The sequence below is a fragment of the Hippopotamus amphibius genome, chromosome 6 (genome assembly GCF_030028045.1).
Source record: "Hippopotamus amphibius kiboko isolate mHipAmp2 chromosome 6, mHipAmp2.hap2, whole genome shotgun sequence".
Classification (NCBI taxonomy): Eukaryota; Metazoa; Chordata; class Mammalia; order Artiodactyla; family Hippopotamidae; genus Hippopotamus; species Hippopotamus amphibius.
Window position 1 is genome coordinate 148234925 of NC_080191.1, and position 17076 is coordinate 148252000.

General features: G+C 41.2%; 1 protein-coding gene across 4 annotated transcripts in view; it reads right to left on the reverse strand.

Moving 5' to 3' along the window:
* PLD1 (phospholipase D1) overlaps nt 1-17076 on the reverse strand; it is a 208444-nt gene that overhangs the window by 165239 nt on the left and 26129 nt on the right. For 3 of the 4 annotated variants that reach the window (XR_009054227.1, XM_057738034.1, XM_057738032.1), the window contains exon 1: nt 583-789. The exons of the other annotated variant lie outside the window; for it this stretch is intronic. The gene's annotated coding sequence lies outside the window, so the exon portion shown is untranslated. Of the gene's footprint in view, nt 1-582; nt 790-17076 lie in introns of those variants that run through there. 4 annotated transcript variants of the gene reach the window in all.

Genomic DNA, 17076 nt, shown 5'->3' on the forward strand with positions numbered 1-17076 from the left:
ATCCACCTGTGCACTGCCCACATCAGCTGTCACGCAGGTATTTTCTGAGGCATTCTAGAAATATGCCAGACTTTTCAAAAAGAAAATTAAAATGATATTCTTGTTCCTTGTAACTATGGGCCCCAGAGAAAACCATGCATCAGGCAAACATGCACCAGCGTGTGAGGGACGACAGCACTGGCGCGGACACAATGCACTGCTGCCTCGTGTTCCAAAAAGTAAAATCAACCTTGTATAAAATCATAGTTATTCCTAGAAGATATAATGGGGGAGATACAAAGAAAGGAATTCTGAAAAAAAGGAACTGAAAATGCATACAAACAAGTACAAATCTCTAGGCTGCACACCCAACACATAAATGCCATTGCTCTTGACTTCCACCTGCATTTAATATTGTCCAACAATGCATTTATTATGAGAACCATAGCCCGCAGACCTCCGTAGGATCAACGAACTCACATTATTTTCTAAAAGAAAGCAGCAACAGCACAAATGCTATGCTGACCGTCATGTCATCACCCCGTGAGGACAGAGAGAAAATCTGACACATGCAGCAGAAAGTTCAAAACATTATTTACAAACCTGCTGGCCCGGTGAAAGTAGTCGCTTCATATTGCTTTAAGGAAAGAATCCTTGCTGTGAAACTGATCGCCAAAGTAGCTGATAGCTGAGAAGGGAAAAAACTGGCTACCCCGTGAATCCACGGACAGGGGAAGCAGTCTGTTCCCAAGCCCCGTTTCTGGCCGACTCCCCAAAGGCAACTTAAGTCATAGCCAAGCCCACAAAGCACTTTAGCCTATAAACTTTAGTAATGAACTTGAAACCACTCCCATATGTTAAATAGACACTGGGCTGCTATGAGAAAACTCACACATACAGAATAAGCTAAGGCTTCAGGCTTCATTTTTGTACTTGTTGCCCAAGAAAACTGTAACACATCAACTTAAACAAAGAGCACTCTCACTCCCTTCTCACCCCTCAGACACTGTATTAAAGTGACTCATGCATTTTAAACAAGAGGAATACAGTCTGCCCTCCACCAGGGTCATGAAATGAGTTTTACATTGTTGCCCAAATTGGTGGTGGTAGTGATGGAACATATAGCACTATAATTTCACATTGCCTAAGAGGAACCACATGAAGTTACTGTTTCTGAGAATCAAAGGCACATGCTATCACTATTCCTAGATTTTTAAAATACATTAAATAAGCATAAAACCTCATTAATCACTAAAGTCTAAAAATTAAGTTTAAGAGGGAACCTTATCAAAGAACCTTCTAACTTCTGATTCTGACTTAGTGTCTGTAAATCTAAAAATCACTCGTAATTTAATTTCACCACCTATAGTTAGGTTACATTATAAAATAAAAAAAGCTTTTTGGTAGTTTTGTAGTTTTTTATACTTTAAACTGGGACTTAATGTGACTCACTATGGTTTCAAAGTAAGAAATTTATTTTTCATCCTAGAAAAATGTAATTGATAATTTCCTTAAGGCATTTATATCTCAAAAAATAATGTTCCAGTGTATTGCTTAAGAAAGAATAAAAACCCATGCTCTGCCTTTTAACATAAAATGTTCACAGTATACACAACTTTCCCCTAGTTTTCAACGCCAAGAGCAGTTTTAATTCTTGTTTCCATGATTTCTATCTTATTTACATAAGCTTTGTTTAACATAACGGTCAAGGTTACCAAATTTAATGTTTCTTCTGAGCCATAAAGGGACCAAATATTCCAAGGAAAACTTGATTCACTTGTTGCCAAGTAGATTTACATGTATTTCCGGTAAAATTCAAGTTTTTCAAAACCTATGAAAGATAAGTTATTAGCATATTAGCTCAATAAGATCAGGAATGAAAAATCCTGAAACTCCCTCAGATCTAATACTCACCTTCCTGGCCTCCCACACCCACTCCCAGGGTCAGGGCTTAACAGTTTCTCCAGGGGTCACTTCAGAATGAGGGGGAGCAAGACAGCAGACCTCAGGGAGAAAACCAGCCTCAAGCCCGGTGGCCCACGCCTTATAAAGGAGCCAGTGCCCCACCTGGTGGCGAAACCAAGGAAAGGCTGAAACAGATAAGCCTCAGGGGAAATATTACTTTGACACAAGAAGAAAAAAGGAAAGATCAGTGATAGGGGCACATTAATGTCACGTATGATGTGTGGTAGGAATTATGGAAAGTTTTTTCCCACAGAGAAGAATGTTTACAGAGGATACGAAAATACTCATGCAAAAAAAAGTAATTATATTCAAAATCATCTTACGTGGATCTGGTTTGCAAGCTTATATAATGATTTGCATTCCCAGAGAAATCCTCTGGTAAAAATAATATTAATTTCTCCTTTACCCAAAGGGCTGCAAGAAAAATTCCTATGAGATCAACATAACTTCTGAAATGGAAGAACCATGGATAAATCCCCAACGTTGCTCCCTGCTGATGGGATGGTGTCTCCATCGTTCTGTTAACAGCCTGAATCTCCAGGATTCTTCCTATCTTCCTTTCAAAAAGTATTTCCTTTTGTCTCATATAAATTATTTCTGCTAAAATCGACATTCTAATATCAACCTCAACGGAAATGAAGAACAGTTAAATATTGGGTTTCGAATCACACAACAGTCTTTAATAAAACTCCAGCAAAAATGAAAGTATGGTAGGATGTGACTTTTAAATGAGCGTAAGACACATTACTGAAACTAAAACTAAAAGTAATAACAATAGCTAATATTTAGGCTCTCACTGTAAGTGAGGCATGGTTCTAAAGTGCTTTACAAGATTAACTGATTTAAATTACAACACTCCATTATTATCCCAGTTTCACAGATGAGAAAACTGAGGCACCTAAAGGGTAAGTACCTTGCCAAGATCAAAGAGCTAGTGGTAGAGCTGGGATTAGAACCCAAGTCATCCGGCTTTTAAGTCAGTGCTGCTAACCACAAACTTTAATAATGCTGTCCTCCCAGGACTTCCCTGGTGGTCCAGTGGTTGAGACTCTGTGATCCCACTGCAGAGGGCGTGGGTTTGATCCCTGTTTGGGGAACTAAGATCCAAAAAATAAAAATTAAAAAAATAATAATACTGTCCTCCCTAGTGCACACCACTTGTGAAACGCTGCCAGACTCTGGTCAAATGCAAGGGAGCAGGAGATGGTTGAACAACAACTGCTCTGTGGACAGTCCTCATGACAACACAGGCTGGGAAAGGCTTTCCAGCCAAGCAGTCACAGAACTGAGACATGGAGGCCATAAGACAAGTAAGAGATCCCCAGGCAGAAGGCACTCACTCTGTCTGCCAAGGAAAAGGGGGAAGTGGGGAGCAGGCCACTGGAGGGACCATAGGGAGCTTGGTGGAGACTGGGGGACCAACAGAAGAAAACTTTGCGAGAGAGGTGGGAGTCCTCTGATGTCACATCAGGAAGGTAAAGAGACATCACCAACACATTTTAAACCATGATGTGACCAGATGTGCATGTTGGGAAGAGAAGTAAGAAGGAACTAAGCCCTGTAGGGTAAGCAGAAATTTAGAAGACATTCCAGCTAAAGAAAATGTATAAGTCTACACTTCCACGAACATTATCAAGGAGGCTGGGGCAGTAATCCTGGCCACAGCGGCGCTCACTCACTCAAGCTAGGTGTGGGGCCTGAACCACGTGGAGGCTGTTAATGCCACCAACAGAACTGGGAACACAGGAGGAAGAGCAGGTTGGCAGGAGGGGACGGGGTGGGATGGACAAGCTTCGAGGAGTTGGCTTTTGGAGGCTGAGGCCGAGTGTGAGGTCCTGTGGGCCATCCAGTGTGGCCGTGCAGCGGGCGGCGGAAGATATAGGTATGGGGCTCCCGTCGCCTGCATGGAGGGGAGGTACACAGCTTGGAGTCATTGAGCATAAAGGTGACTGCAGCTGGAGAGCAGCAACAGGGCACACAGCATAAGAGGAAAGGGTGAAGTTTTAAGGCAAGGGGTATCTGAGGATCTCAGAGAGAATTCAGGACACAGATGGGGAAATTTTTTGTTTTAACTTTTACTGTCCTTTAACTGAAAGTTAGCATTCCCTTCACTTATACATGCAGGCAATAATTCACAGTAAAATCAGCCATACCTGTGACTTATCACAAGTAGAAATCAAAGATACCTTCATATCACATTACAGTATTGCAAGTATCTCAGGTATCGTTCCACTCATTACTACCTCAAAATTACAGTAGTTACTAAATCTGCCACTAGCTCTTGGTATGTAGTGCATTAACAAAAGGGTAGATATTATATTACTACTTTTTTTTTGGTGTACCAATAACTATATATCAGTCTAATTGTTCCTTCTGTAATCCTATGCATTCTGATTTTCACGATTGGTATTTTCGCTGTAAGAATTTTTGCTGCAAACAGTTTTGCCACACAACTAATTGGCCGTAAGACAATTTTGCCATAAAAGATAAAATAATGAAAATAAAATAAAACAGGGACATTAAAAAGGACATAATGAAACATGAAAAATGAATAACAAAATTTTAAAAATATTTTCTTAGTAAAAGCAATATACTTCCTTTCTCAAAGTCAGTCATTGAGGATTCAGGATCTAATGTTGGACATAAGTTCTTCATGGTATAAAAAAATCTGCTGTATGGTGCTTCAGATTTTCCTGGAAGTAAACCAGCCAGACAAGGGAGGCTGCTGTTTATCTACATGTAATGTGTATAAACATATATGTAAAGTAATACATATCTGGACTACATTTAAATGCTCCATGACAGTCCTTATATTGCACCAAATCATCTAAGCCAGGTTCTAGGACAAATACCAAAATTCTGCCTGCATCATGTCCTCCACGATCAAATAGCAAAAAAAATTCACCATTTCCATAAAACTTATCAAGAATCATGTAACCGTTTCTTTCCGGGAGACAGGAGGAGCTTGATTCTTCCTGTGCCTCCAACTTCTAATATTGTGTGGTAAATTTGGTAAAGATGGCTGTTGTATCTAAATGCGCTAAAGAATTGATCACTAAAGCTCTCAGAGCCTGTCGGGTGTTACTAGCCGCCTCTGCTATATTTGCCATAGTTTGGTAAACTTGGTGCTGACGGGATAGACGGGTGACTGCGCTCCTGGAAGGATCTGCGAACGGTCATGTTATCGTTTTCTCGCATAGTATGCAGTCTGGCTTTACACTCTTATTTCACACTTCAGTAAATTTTCTTTTCACCATATTTTCCAGCAAGTTGCTTTAAAGTAGTTGAAACCAAACCATCAACCAGTTATTTTATCTTTTACAGCAAAATTGCCTTACGGCAAATTAGTTGTGCAGTGAGACTGCTTTACGGCAAAGATGTTTACGGCAAAAATATCTAGAACCTCTAATTCTATTCGCTTGAATGTATGTATTTAATTTAGTACATTAAATATTAATCTGAAAAGGAATTCATTAGCGCCAGTAGAATTCCAAAGGGGTCCAGGCACACACACAAAAAAGCAAAGAATGTCTGATTTAAGGGTGGGGGAGAAAAACACAAAAATACACTTAAAAACAGAATTCAGAAAAGGGGAGGCCCCGTAGGAGATGACCAGGGTTCAAACCCAGGGCTTCTGACTTGTGTTCTTTACTCTACCAACTCCACACTCTTAAGATAATCAAAACAGAATCCCTTCATTTGTGTCAAGAAAGTGCCTTCACAGGTATCAGCTCACTAGCTCATCACCAAGACGCCACCCTGCCTGAAACCCCAGAGAAGCCGCTGCCCGAGAAGACCACCCCCCGGACCACCCCAGGCGGGGAGCCTGGCCTCTGCCGCCCCACCCCGCGGAGCCAGAGCCGCGGTCCTGAGCCCGGAGGAGGCGATGGCGAGCCAAGCCGAGCCCTCACATCACACGAGCCAGAACGCGATCGGGAGAGGACGGTAGAGTGAGTGCAGAAATAGATCCTCCCTCTCTTCAAGCTTCCATTTGCAGGCAGGGCTAACAATGTATTTGGATGCTTTGCTCAAAACTCTTTTGTTTAGTTCTGATTGGTGATCGGGGTGAATTACAGGACTTACAGTATTTCAACTGTTTGATTTTCCTCTGGCTATAACCAGAACAGAAGCCTATACTTAAGCAATTAGTTTGAAATTAGACGGATAGGCTGAAACAATGTGCTCTCTGTTCTCTCCCGGCTGTGCCCACCAACGGGCGTTCATTATTTAATCTGTGACAGTGTTAACGACAACGTGGCTTATTGTCTTCACATCCATTCCCTATTCTGCCACATCTGTCATGGCTCATATCTGTATTTTATCTTTTTTTGCTTTATTTTGATGCTCTTACTTTTACAGGGTCATTTTCTTAATTACTACAAATTGCTCTGTCATCTATTCTAACGCTGCAAAAGGTAACATTTATTTTTTAACTTGCTGATAACAAAAAACTTAAGGGACACACAGACACTTTTAGATTGCTGCACAGTTACACAAAATTATATCATTAAAGCAAGTTTTATCTCATGGTTGGCCAGATAACTTTTTTTTCAAAAATAATCTGATCAGTTCAGATTACTCCGGCTTCTTCTCATATAATATGTTTCCTTTTACATGGCAATGAGAATGTGGCTGTATGTGACTGACCTATTATGCTTATGGGGGGGGGGACTTCTCCCTTCTTCCCTTCTGGGTTCTTTGGCTGGTCTAATAATTAAATTGACATAGAATAGGAGAAAAATAAATTTAATTTTCTACATATGAGAGCTGATAAAAATATGAGATTCAAAGAAGTGACCAGAGCAGGCAGCTTTTATACCTTTTAGACAAAAGAAACAATAAATTTGTGAAGAACTGACAGAACACAGACGTTTGGGCTTGGGATAGCAAATTAGTGAAGAAGTAACAAGGTTTGTTTACGCAGTTTCTTGGCCCTGAATTCCCTGTCTCTGGCATATGGATGCCTTCTACCCTTCTGGTACAGGGAGGATCCCTTTCACATGGGAGATTTATTTCCTGCTCTCAGGGAGACAAAGGAGGATCAGAGTATCCTTCTTGCACTGGCTGTTTCTTTTCTTTTTTTTTTTTTTTATTATTATTTATTTTATTTTATTTTATTTTATTTTATTTTTTTTGGGGGAGGTACATCAGGTTCAATCATCTGTTTTTATACACATATCCCCGTATAAGTAACTTTAATTCAAAAAAATAAATATGCCAAAGTAGCATATTTAAGGGTGACATATTCTGCTTTCTTTCATTTTCTTCTGAAAAACAAGTTGAACATTTCTCAATATGCATATTAAAACGTAAATTATTATGCTTATTGGTTGGCTTTTCATTTCTCAGTTTCTCTATTTTTTTACATTTTTTAAAAAATAAGAACCCATAGTGAAAATTGTCCCTTGCCTTCTAGTCGCAGCCACCTAGAGTGACAATTCTTGTGGATAAAAAAAAGAGTTCATAATTGCCTTCCAGGCCCTGGGAACAGAAGAGCACTGCCCTCGTGCATCTGCCTCTCCTTGGACACGTGGACACGTGGACAGGGCATGCCTGTCCACTATGTGTGTATCAGAGAGTAATGCCCTGGGAGCCACCTGCACTGCGGGGGAGAAGGGAGTGAATGTGGCGGCAGCAGGAAGCCTGTGATGTGTTACCTTCTTTCCTAACCACCCAGAAGCACTTCCTTCTTGCTTGCCCAGTCCTAGTAAGGAAGGGCTTCCTGTCACCCTGGAAGTTCCCGTGGCCTGCAGCCACTTGCTTTCGTTCCCACCCCATTTTCTTTGTGTTGCTCACAAACTGCTTCCTCACAAGACCTCTCCCTCCAGCCAAACTGATCTATTCCATTTTTCAACTCCCCTCGTTCTTTCCCCACTTTGGGTTTATGCCACTGCCCCACATTCAATGCCCTTCTGCCTGATGGCCAATAAAGGATTAAAATCGTCCCCCATGTTTCAAGGGGCAGCCCAGATCCACGTGTTCCACAAAGCCTCCCCATACCACCTGGTTTAAAAAAAAACGCTTTTATTTCTCATACCTAGAACAATCATCATCAACAAACGTATTAAACGACTATTTAAGTCTGATAGCACCCTCCTTACATAGGGTGGTCAGAAAAAGCCCCTCTGAGGAGATGACACTTAAGCAGAGATGTGAATGAAGTAAGGTAAAAAGCCATGTAATTATCTGGGGGAAAGGTTCCAGGCAGAAGAAACAGAAATTGCAAAGGCCCTGAGGCCAAAAGAAGCTGGGAATGTGCAAGAACCACACAAAGGCCTATGTTGTCAGAGTATTGTGAAAGAAACAGCAACAGAAGGGGATGAAGTCAGAGAGTGAACAGGGAAGTCTGATCCTGTAAGGCTTTGTAAACCATTGTATAGGTTTTCTTCCCCCTAAATATAATGGAAAGGCTCTAGAAGGTTTTAATCAGGAAAGTGAAATGCTGTAATATTTTAAAAGGTGACTCAAGTTGTATAAAGAACAGACTAGACTGAGAGAAAGATTACTAGAAGAATATTGCAGTGAACCAAGTGGAGATGATGGTGGCTTGGAACAGAGTAATAGCTACGAAGTAGATAGATCTAAGATAGAGCCAATAGGGTTTTCTGATGTAGGGAGATGCAGAGTGTAAAAGAAAGAAAGGTGCCAAGGAAGACTCTAAGACTGATATATAAGCAACAAGGTAAAAAGACCAATTACTGAGCTGGGGAACATGGTGGGTGGTGGGGAGTGAGAAGATGCAAAACATTTCAGAGGCAAACCAAGATTTCCATTCTGGAAGGGTTAAGTTTGAGATCTCTTTTAGATATCCAAATGATGGTCGGGAGGAAGTAGAATATATAAATCTGGGGTTTGGATATATAAAGTCCAGGATTCAGGACTGATATACAAAATTGGGAGCCTGGTGGCTTTATACATTGTGGTTGGCTTTAAATAACATATTCACACCATGAGACTGACTGAGAATGGATAAAGGACTGAAGTCTGAGGACTGAGGCTTGGAGCTCTCAATGTTAGGAAGAGAAGGATCCAGCAAAGGAGGCCAAAAAGAGAGCTGCCAGTGAGATGGTAGGAAAACCAGGAGAGCACAGGGAGACAGAGCCAGCTGAACAAAATGCTTCAAGGATAGTGATCAATTATGTCAAGGACAGTTGAAAGATGAAGAAAGAGGAAGACTGAACTGATGATTGGATACAGCAGCATGGAGGTCACTGATGACCTAGACAAGAGTGGTTTCAGGGGAATTGGGGCACAAAACCTAAATGGAGTGGGTTCAAATGAGACTGTGACTAAAAGACATCGCTGAGAGAAATTAAAGATCTAATAAGTGGACATACCATGTTCATGGATTAAAAGACTAAATGTTAAGATGTAGATTTGCCACAACCTGATCTATAAGTTCAATAAACCCAATCACGATCATTTACTGGGCTTTTTGTAGAAACTGAGAAGCTAATTCCAAAATGTGTGTAGAAATGCAAATGACCTAGAATAACCAAAGCAGTTATAAAAAAAATAAGACTACTAAAGTTGGAGGATTTACACCACCTGACTTTAAGACTTTGACTAGTAAGTTTACAGTAATCAAACAGTCTCATTCTGACATGGGATCCACAAAGAGATCAATGAGACAGAACAGAGAGCTTAGAAACAGACCTTACTTATATGATCATCTGAATTTTCTCCAGCTGACAGAGAAATCCAATAAAGAAAGACAAGGCTTTATAACAAATGATGCTAAGACAACTAAATATCTATATGGCAAAATAAATAAATCTTGACCCCAATCTCACACCACACACAAAAATTAATTTGAAATGGATCATAGACCTAAATGTAAAAGCTAAAACTATAAAGCTTTTTGATATGACACAGAAAGCAATACACTGAAAAGGAAACAAATTAGACTTAAAATTTTCTGCTCATCAAAAGATACCATTAAGAAAATGAAGGGAATTCCCTGGCACTCCAGTGGTTATGACTCCATGCCCTCACTGCCAAGGACCTGGGCTCAATCCCTGGTCAGGGAACTAAAATCCCACAAGCCGTACAGTGTAGGGGGAAAAAAAATGGAAAATGAATAGGTAAATCACAGTCTGGGCAAAAATGTATGCAAATCATATATTTGACAAAGAACTGATATCTAGAATACATCATGAAGGTTTACAATTCAATAAAGAGAGAACAAAAGATTTGACAGGAACTTCACAGAAGAATATAAACTAATGATCAATAAGCACATGAAAAGTACTGAATGTGGACTTCCTAGGTGGCACAGTGGTTAAGAATCTGCCTGCCGGGCTTCCTAGGTGGCGCAGTGGTTGAGAATCCACCTGCCAATGCAGGGGACATGGGTTCAATCCCTGCTTCAGGAAGATCCCACATGCCACAGAGCAACTAAGCCCGTGTGCCACAACTACTGAGCCTGCACTTTAGAGCCCGTGAGCCACAACTACTGAGCCCATGTGCTGCAACTACTGAAGCCCATGCACCTAGAGCCCATGCTCCACAACAAGAGAAGCCACAGCAATGAGGAGCCCGCACACCACAACGAAGAGTAGCCCCCACTCACTGAAACTAAAAAGAAAGCCCACGCACAGCAAAAAAGACCCAACACAGCCAATAAAATAAATAAATAAGTAAATAAATTTATAAAAGAATCTGCCTGCCAGTGCAGGGGACATGGGTTCGATCCCTGCCCCAGGAAGATACCACATGCCTGGAGCAACTAAGCCCATGCACCACAACTATTGAGCTTGTGAGCCACAAGCCACAACTATTGAGCCTGTGAGCCACAACTATTGAGCCCATGTGCCACAACTACTGAAGCCCACGTGCCTAGAGCCCGTGCTCCACAGCAAGAGAAGCCACAGCAATGAGCACCCCGCACACCACAACAAAGAGTAGCCCCCACTCACTGAAACTAAAAAGAAAGCCCACGCACAGCAAAAAAGACCCAACACAGCCAATAAAATAAATAAATAAGTAAATAAATTTATAAAAGAATCTGCCTGCCAGTGCAGGGGACATGGGTTCGATCCCTGCCCCAGGAAGATACCACATGCCCCGGAGCAACTTATCCCATGCACCACAACTACTGAGCCCATGTGCCACAACTATGGAAGCCCACATGGCTAGAGCCCATGCTCCACAACATGAGAAGCCACCACAATGAGGAGCCTGCACACCACAAAGAAGAGTAGCCCCGGCTCTCCACAACTAGAGAAAGCCCATGTGCAGCAACGAAGACCCAATACAGCCAATACATAAATACATTTATGAAAAAAAAAGTACTGAATGTTAATATTCATCAAAGAAATTTATATAAAAAGCACAATGAGATATCACTACATACCCACCAGAATAGATAAACATGAAAAAGACTGACAAAGCCAAATGCTGACAAGGACACAGAGCGATCAGAACTCTCATATACTGTTGGTCAGAGTATAAGACAATACTACCATTTTTTTTTAAAGTTCTAGCAGTTTCTTATAAAACTAAATATGCACCTACCCTATGACCTAATAATTTCACTCCTAAGTATTTACCCAAAAGAAGAAAAAAGCCTATGTCCACAAAAGACTTTTGTGTTTGTTTGTGGCAAGCTTATTCATAATAGCCCCAAACTGAAAACAGTCTGGGTATCCATCAACAGGAAAATGAATAAACAAACTGTTGTACAGTCAAACAATGGAATGATACTTAGCAATAGAGAGGCATGAATAACTAATACATGTGTAACGGATGAATCTTAAAAACACTATGCTGAGTGAAAGCACATACACAAAAGAGTGCATACTGCGTGATTCGAATTATTAAACATGGTGGGAAAAATCAAAACAGAGGTTGCCTCCAGCAGGAGATGGGAGGGTGAGCTGGAGATTGGTTGGGAAGGAGCATGAGGGAACTTTCTGTGGGGATGGTCATGTTGCATAGCTCGTAAGGGTTTGGACTGCAGAGGTGGTGTACGTATTTGTCAGAACCCAGGGTGATTCACTTCAGATTTGTGTTTCAGTGTATATAAATTTTACCTCCAAAGAGAGAAGCACTATGAACAACTACTGAATAATTAATAATATGCACACTGAAGTGTTTAGACAGCATGTACTGATGCCTGCAACTTAGTTTAAAATGCATTCAAAACCTAAGCTGGATTGATGAAAGGATCCCAGGATGAATAGATGACAAGATACGTGTTAAAGCAAAACAAAGCATTAATTGTAGAGTCTAGGTGGTGGTTATATGGGTGTTCACTTTAAAATTCTTTCAACCTTTCTGTATGTTTGAAAATGTTCATAATAACATGTTAGGCAGGGTGGGGTGGAAAGTATGAGGTAAGTTATCGGAGACAGAGAGAACAGATAACTTATTCAAAGAGTTTTGCTTTAAAGAGGAACAGAGAGGTGGGGCAAAGCTGCTGGGAGACAGGATTAAGGAGGGTATTTTTAAAGAATGGAGATATTATAGAATGTTTGAATAATAAGAATGATCCAGTAAAAAGAGGAACTTTGATGAAGCTAGTGGGAGGATACTGTAGAAGCAAAGTTCCAAATAGGCAAGAGCAGAGGATCTGGTGGGTTGGAAATGAAATGGACCTCAGCCAGGAGCACACACAGCTCATCCACAGCAAAGAAGAGGGGTTGGAGGAAGAGCAGTAGGGGCCAACGCAGGAGGATTTTGTGGTGGGGAAATGAGATGCTTCTCTTCCGACTACTTCTAGTTTCCTATCGAAATCAGCAGCAAGATCACTGGCTGAGAGAGAGAGACAGGAGGGGACTTTGGAGGTTTCAGCAAAGAGATGGAGGTTTGAGCAAAGAGATAAAGGTGTGGAATAATAACCCAGGAAAGTGAGAGAACGAATTTTCTAGGAAACGTGGTAGGGTTGGCCAGAGTGCTGAATGTCAGTGCAGCAGGGGGATTAATCAATTTAATATTATCAGAGCTGTGTGGGTGTGTGTGTGTGTGTGTGTGTGTGTGTGTCTGGTGGGGAGTGCAGGGTTATGCCTGGACAACCCTGATTTTAACCAGGGTTGGGTTTTGCAGGAGAGTGAGAAAGAGGGATGAGAGAGATGACACAACAGACCATGGGATGTAAGGTGAGTAGAGGGGGGGTCCACAGGTCACTGATGGAAAGCAGAAGTGGCAGAGTCAAAGGATCAGAGGTAAAACTGTTGATCTGTGATATCAGAAGTGAGCAGAGAAGCTGGTGGATGGTGGGGCTGGGGTTTGAACTCAGATGTCTGATTCCCAAGTCCACCTCCTAATTGTAACACTCAGCATTTTCAGCATTCCTGGCCTCTATAACTCTCTGTGTTTGGACAATTTCTGTACCAGTTTGATCTCTCCAAGACTCAAGGGCGCTATTTGCCCTCATGTCCTTAAAGTTAATTTTTATAGAAGGTGTTTTTATTTTCATGAAATTGGGAAATACAAAGATTTTTCATCTCAACAAATTGGCTGCAAGAGAAAAAATTATTCTCTTGTCTCTCAGCACACCCCTTTATGCCTTATATTTCCTACTCTTAAAAAGACAGTGTTGGGGCTTCCTAGGTGGCGCAGTGGTTAAGAATCCGCCTGATAATGCAGAGGTCACGGGTTCGATCCCAGCTCCAGGAAGATCCCACATGCCACGGACCGTGTGCCAAAAAAAATAATAATAATAATAAAGACAGACAAAAAAAAAAAAAAAAAAAGACAGTGTTGCTACTTAGAACAAAACACATACCACATTAGGAGGATCTGAAAAAAACAGACTTATAGTAATGATTTCAAGAGAATTTATTTTTAAAACATTTAAGCACTGTCACCTCATTATCCAAAAAAAAAAAAAAAAGATGCAAGCACTATTTCAAGCATTCCGAATTTTATAAGGACTGATAATTGGGTATTTAAGAAACCATTTTAAGGCACCACACTCTCACTGGCATTTAAGTAATACAGGAAAAAGTCCAGATTCCCCAGCCTGGCCTTCCACTGTTAAAGTCCAATCCCTTCCTACTCCCCTGCACACACATCATGTCCCAGGCAGGTGAACTCCCCTTCCCCCCTACAAAGCCCCTCCTGCCTCACCTCTGAGCCTTTGCTCTTGCTGTTCCTTCCACCTGGGCCATCCCTTCCACCTGCCCACTCTCTGGGCACACACCTCCTATTATCCTTCAAGCTCCAGCCCAAGTACAGACTCCAAGCCAAAAAGGGACCACACTCCTCTGGAACCGCCAACACTCTGCATCCACACCTCTTAAGATGTCTATCAAGTGGTGTCTGGTATCATAGCTATTGGGGACCTATAGAACCTTCCCTCTTAGAGGGGACCATTCTAATCTGGATCTCTTCGTGATTTACCTTTGTACTGAACTCACAATGCCTCACATAGTGCCTCGCATAGTAGCTAATCAGCAAATAGCTGTTGCCAGTACGAACATATACTTTAGAGAGACTCATAAGGGAAAATTATACACAATGGTGATGTGTCTATTTTAAGCTCAGCACTCTGTGTTTAATACTGCAGTAACTAGCATAGACATCCAGACTTTACCCTTGTGGGATATTGCCAAATTATGCTTCAAAAAGCTTATCCCAATTTAAATGTCCATCATGCGACTGGAAGAGAGTACTTATTCTGCTCTGTTCTCTCCAAGGAGCCTTGTGAACTTACTATGGTTTCATAGCAGATTTTCCTGATAGGAGAAATTTTACCCACCAATAAATAATATATTCTGGACTATCTGGAAATAATAATTTCTCAGAACAAATAAAATAGTATCCTGTCTTTTTCAGTCCCCAGTGAGTTTGATTTCTAGCAAATGTGAAGGGAAGGGTTCACTCTCCCCTAGCTGACTTAATGAAAGTGAATTTCTGAGGCTACAAAGCTAAAGACAAGACTCAGGAAGCTAAAACCAAGAAGCAGCCACCCCTGAACCCACCTGAAAATAGCTGGTCAGATGGATCCTCCATCCCAGAGCCCTGTCTACCGAGTCGGGGTTAACAAAGCAACTGAGTTACCTAAGCAGATGCTTGGGTCTCCAATTCTCAAGGAACTAGAAGAGGATAAAAAAATTAAGAACACAAAAAATACATTTTAACATAATTGAATACTATTTGACAATTCAAAAGGCATTTCAGAATCTCTTATGCCTTAAACAGCAACATTATAATCATAAATTTGCATTGGATGGTACCATAAAAACTGTAATTTGAGCATCCACGTCATTTGAGCTTCCATGTTGTTTGATTACATACTCAAAATGCAAATGAACAAGTCTATTATACATAATGTATATGCAATGTGTATAACACAACATCTCAACCTGACAAAATTTCAACTAGAATAGGTGATGTGGGACTTTCCCCACCAATTCTTGCCTTTCATGCCAATGTTCGAGCCCAGCAAATATTTCTAATAATACCTGCAATGTCTTGTAGTTATACCTCATGCTAATTAGCTCCCCTCATTACTAGGTCATCACTGCATCAAACCTTCCAGCCTCTGTCCACCCATTCTTTGTTAGAGTCCTTGTACATTTACTCCATTCATCCACCAAGTCATGCAGTAAACAAATATTTATTGGACACACATCTCCAACAGAGTGCTGGGCACCTGGCACACAACGGAGAATGAGAAAGGGCAGTCTTGGCCCTGGAGAAGCTTACAGTGGAATTCTCTAGCCAATCACTGTTCGTTCTTTTTTTTCCATCACCAGCCTCCCTCTGAGATCCCCAAGGCTACGTGCCTATGCAGAAGTCCCATGAACAAACAGGAACCTCTCTGGGGTTTTATTGACTCTGTACAGTAAACAAGGCTGTCTGGTGAATTTCCTTCCTTCAGATATGGTCATCACTGTTCAACACAGACCTACTTTCTGGATTAGTAATATTGAAATGGTCTATCTGCACTGAGTATTTTTCCCGTTCTTTCTTAGGATCAAATTACTTTTCCTTGGCAATTCCTTCAGTTTTTTCATTAAATAAATACCCGGATGCCCCCAAGTGGCTGATGCTTCTCTCACAATGCAAGAGCTGTCTGTCCAAAACGCAGCACCCAAGAAAAATCTCACGACCCTGCTATTAACCCAGGAGAAAATCTTATGGATGTATGCGCCAGGAAAAGAATCTAAATTGTATTTGCACATGTAACAACTCAGATATCAACCGGCCCAGAAAATAAAATTAAGGACATTTTTTTCCCTTTTTAATGTTCTTGGTGTGGTGTTCATGTTCACAGTGTTTAACGTGCACGGGTGTGTACGAGGGGCGGGGGAGCAGGTATAAACAAGGCAGGTTGAGGCAACTTAAGGGCCGATGCCTCCTTTGAAGCAGCAAGTCTGTAGTACCTGCATCCTCATTTGGGAAGAGGAAACCTCTTTTCTCTAATAATCTAATGAGATTCAGATATTACGAGAACTAAACGTGGTTTTTTAAAAAGGAAGAAGAGCATTCTTTTAAAAAAGTATTATGATTGTCAGCCTCCAGGACAAAATGAACCTTTGTGCTTGTAGTGCACCTGCATGTTCTCTTCGTAAGAACTGAAGAGGGGATGTGTTGACCTGTAAACGGATGAGATGGGTGATAGAGAGAGAGACAGAGACAGGATGATCCGTTTACCAGCTGCCGAGAGAACCAGGCCACGTTCACAAACTACCAACACCAGGGAGGTGGTAGAGATGGGTTTTCCTTCATGCACAGACGCCTGGGTCACCCACACAGCTGCGCTCCGTCCGCTACTATGTCAATCGGCCAAATAGCTGCCTCTGGGTTTCTAACAGCCTATCTCTCATTAGTTTCCGAAATAAAAACCAAAACCCACAGACAAAAACATTAGCGACGCATGAAACAAAATAACAGAATTTTACTACACATTCTCTGAATTGTTCTAAAAACTTTTCACATCTCCTGAACCCTGTTGGAGGAAAGTACTGTTAAGACCACGATGAAACGCAGTTCAGTCCTGGACAAAAGAGCTTTGACACATATGCTGATCTGTAGTTCTCCACATTTATAAAAACACATCACTGCTGAAGATAGCTTCAGAAGACAAAGAAGAGCACTTATTACAGTTCAGATATACTTCTACTGCCAAGTCCAATGACCTGTTTGCACTTATATTCTCTGCTGCCATTACAGGGGTTGGTT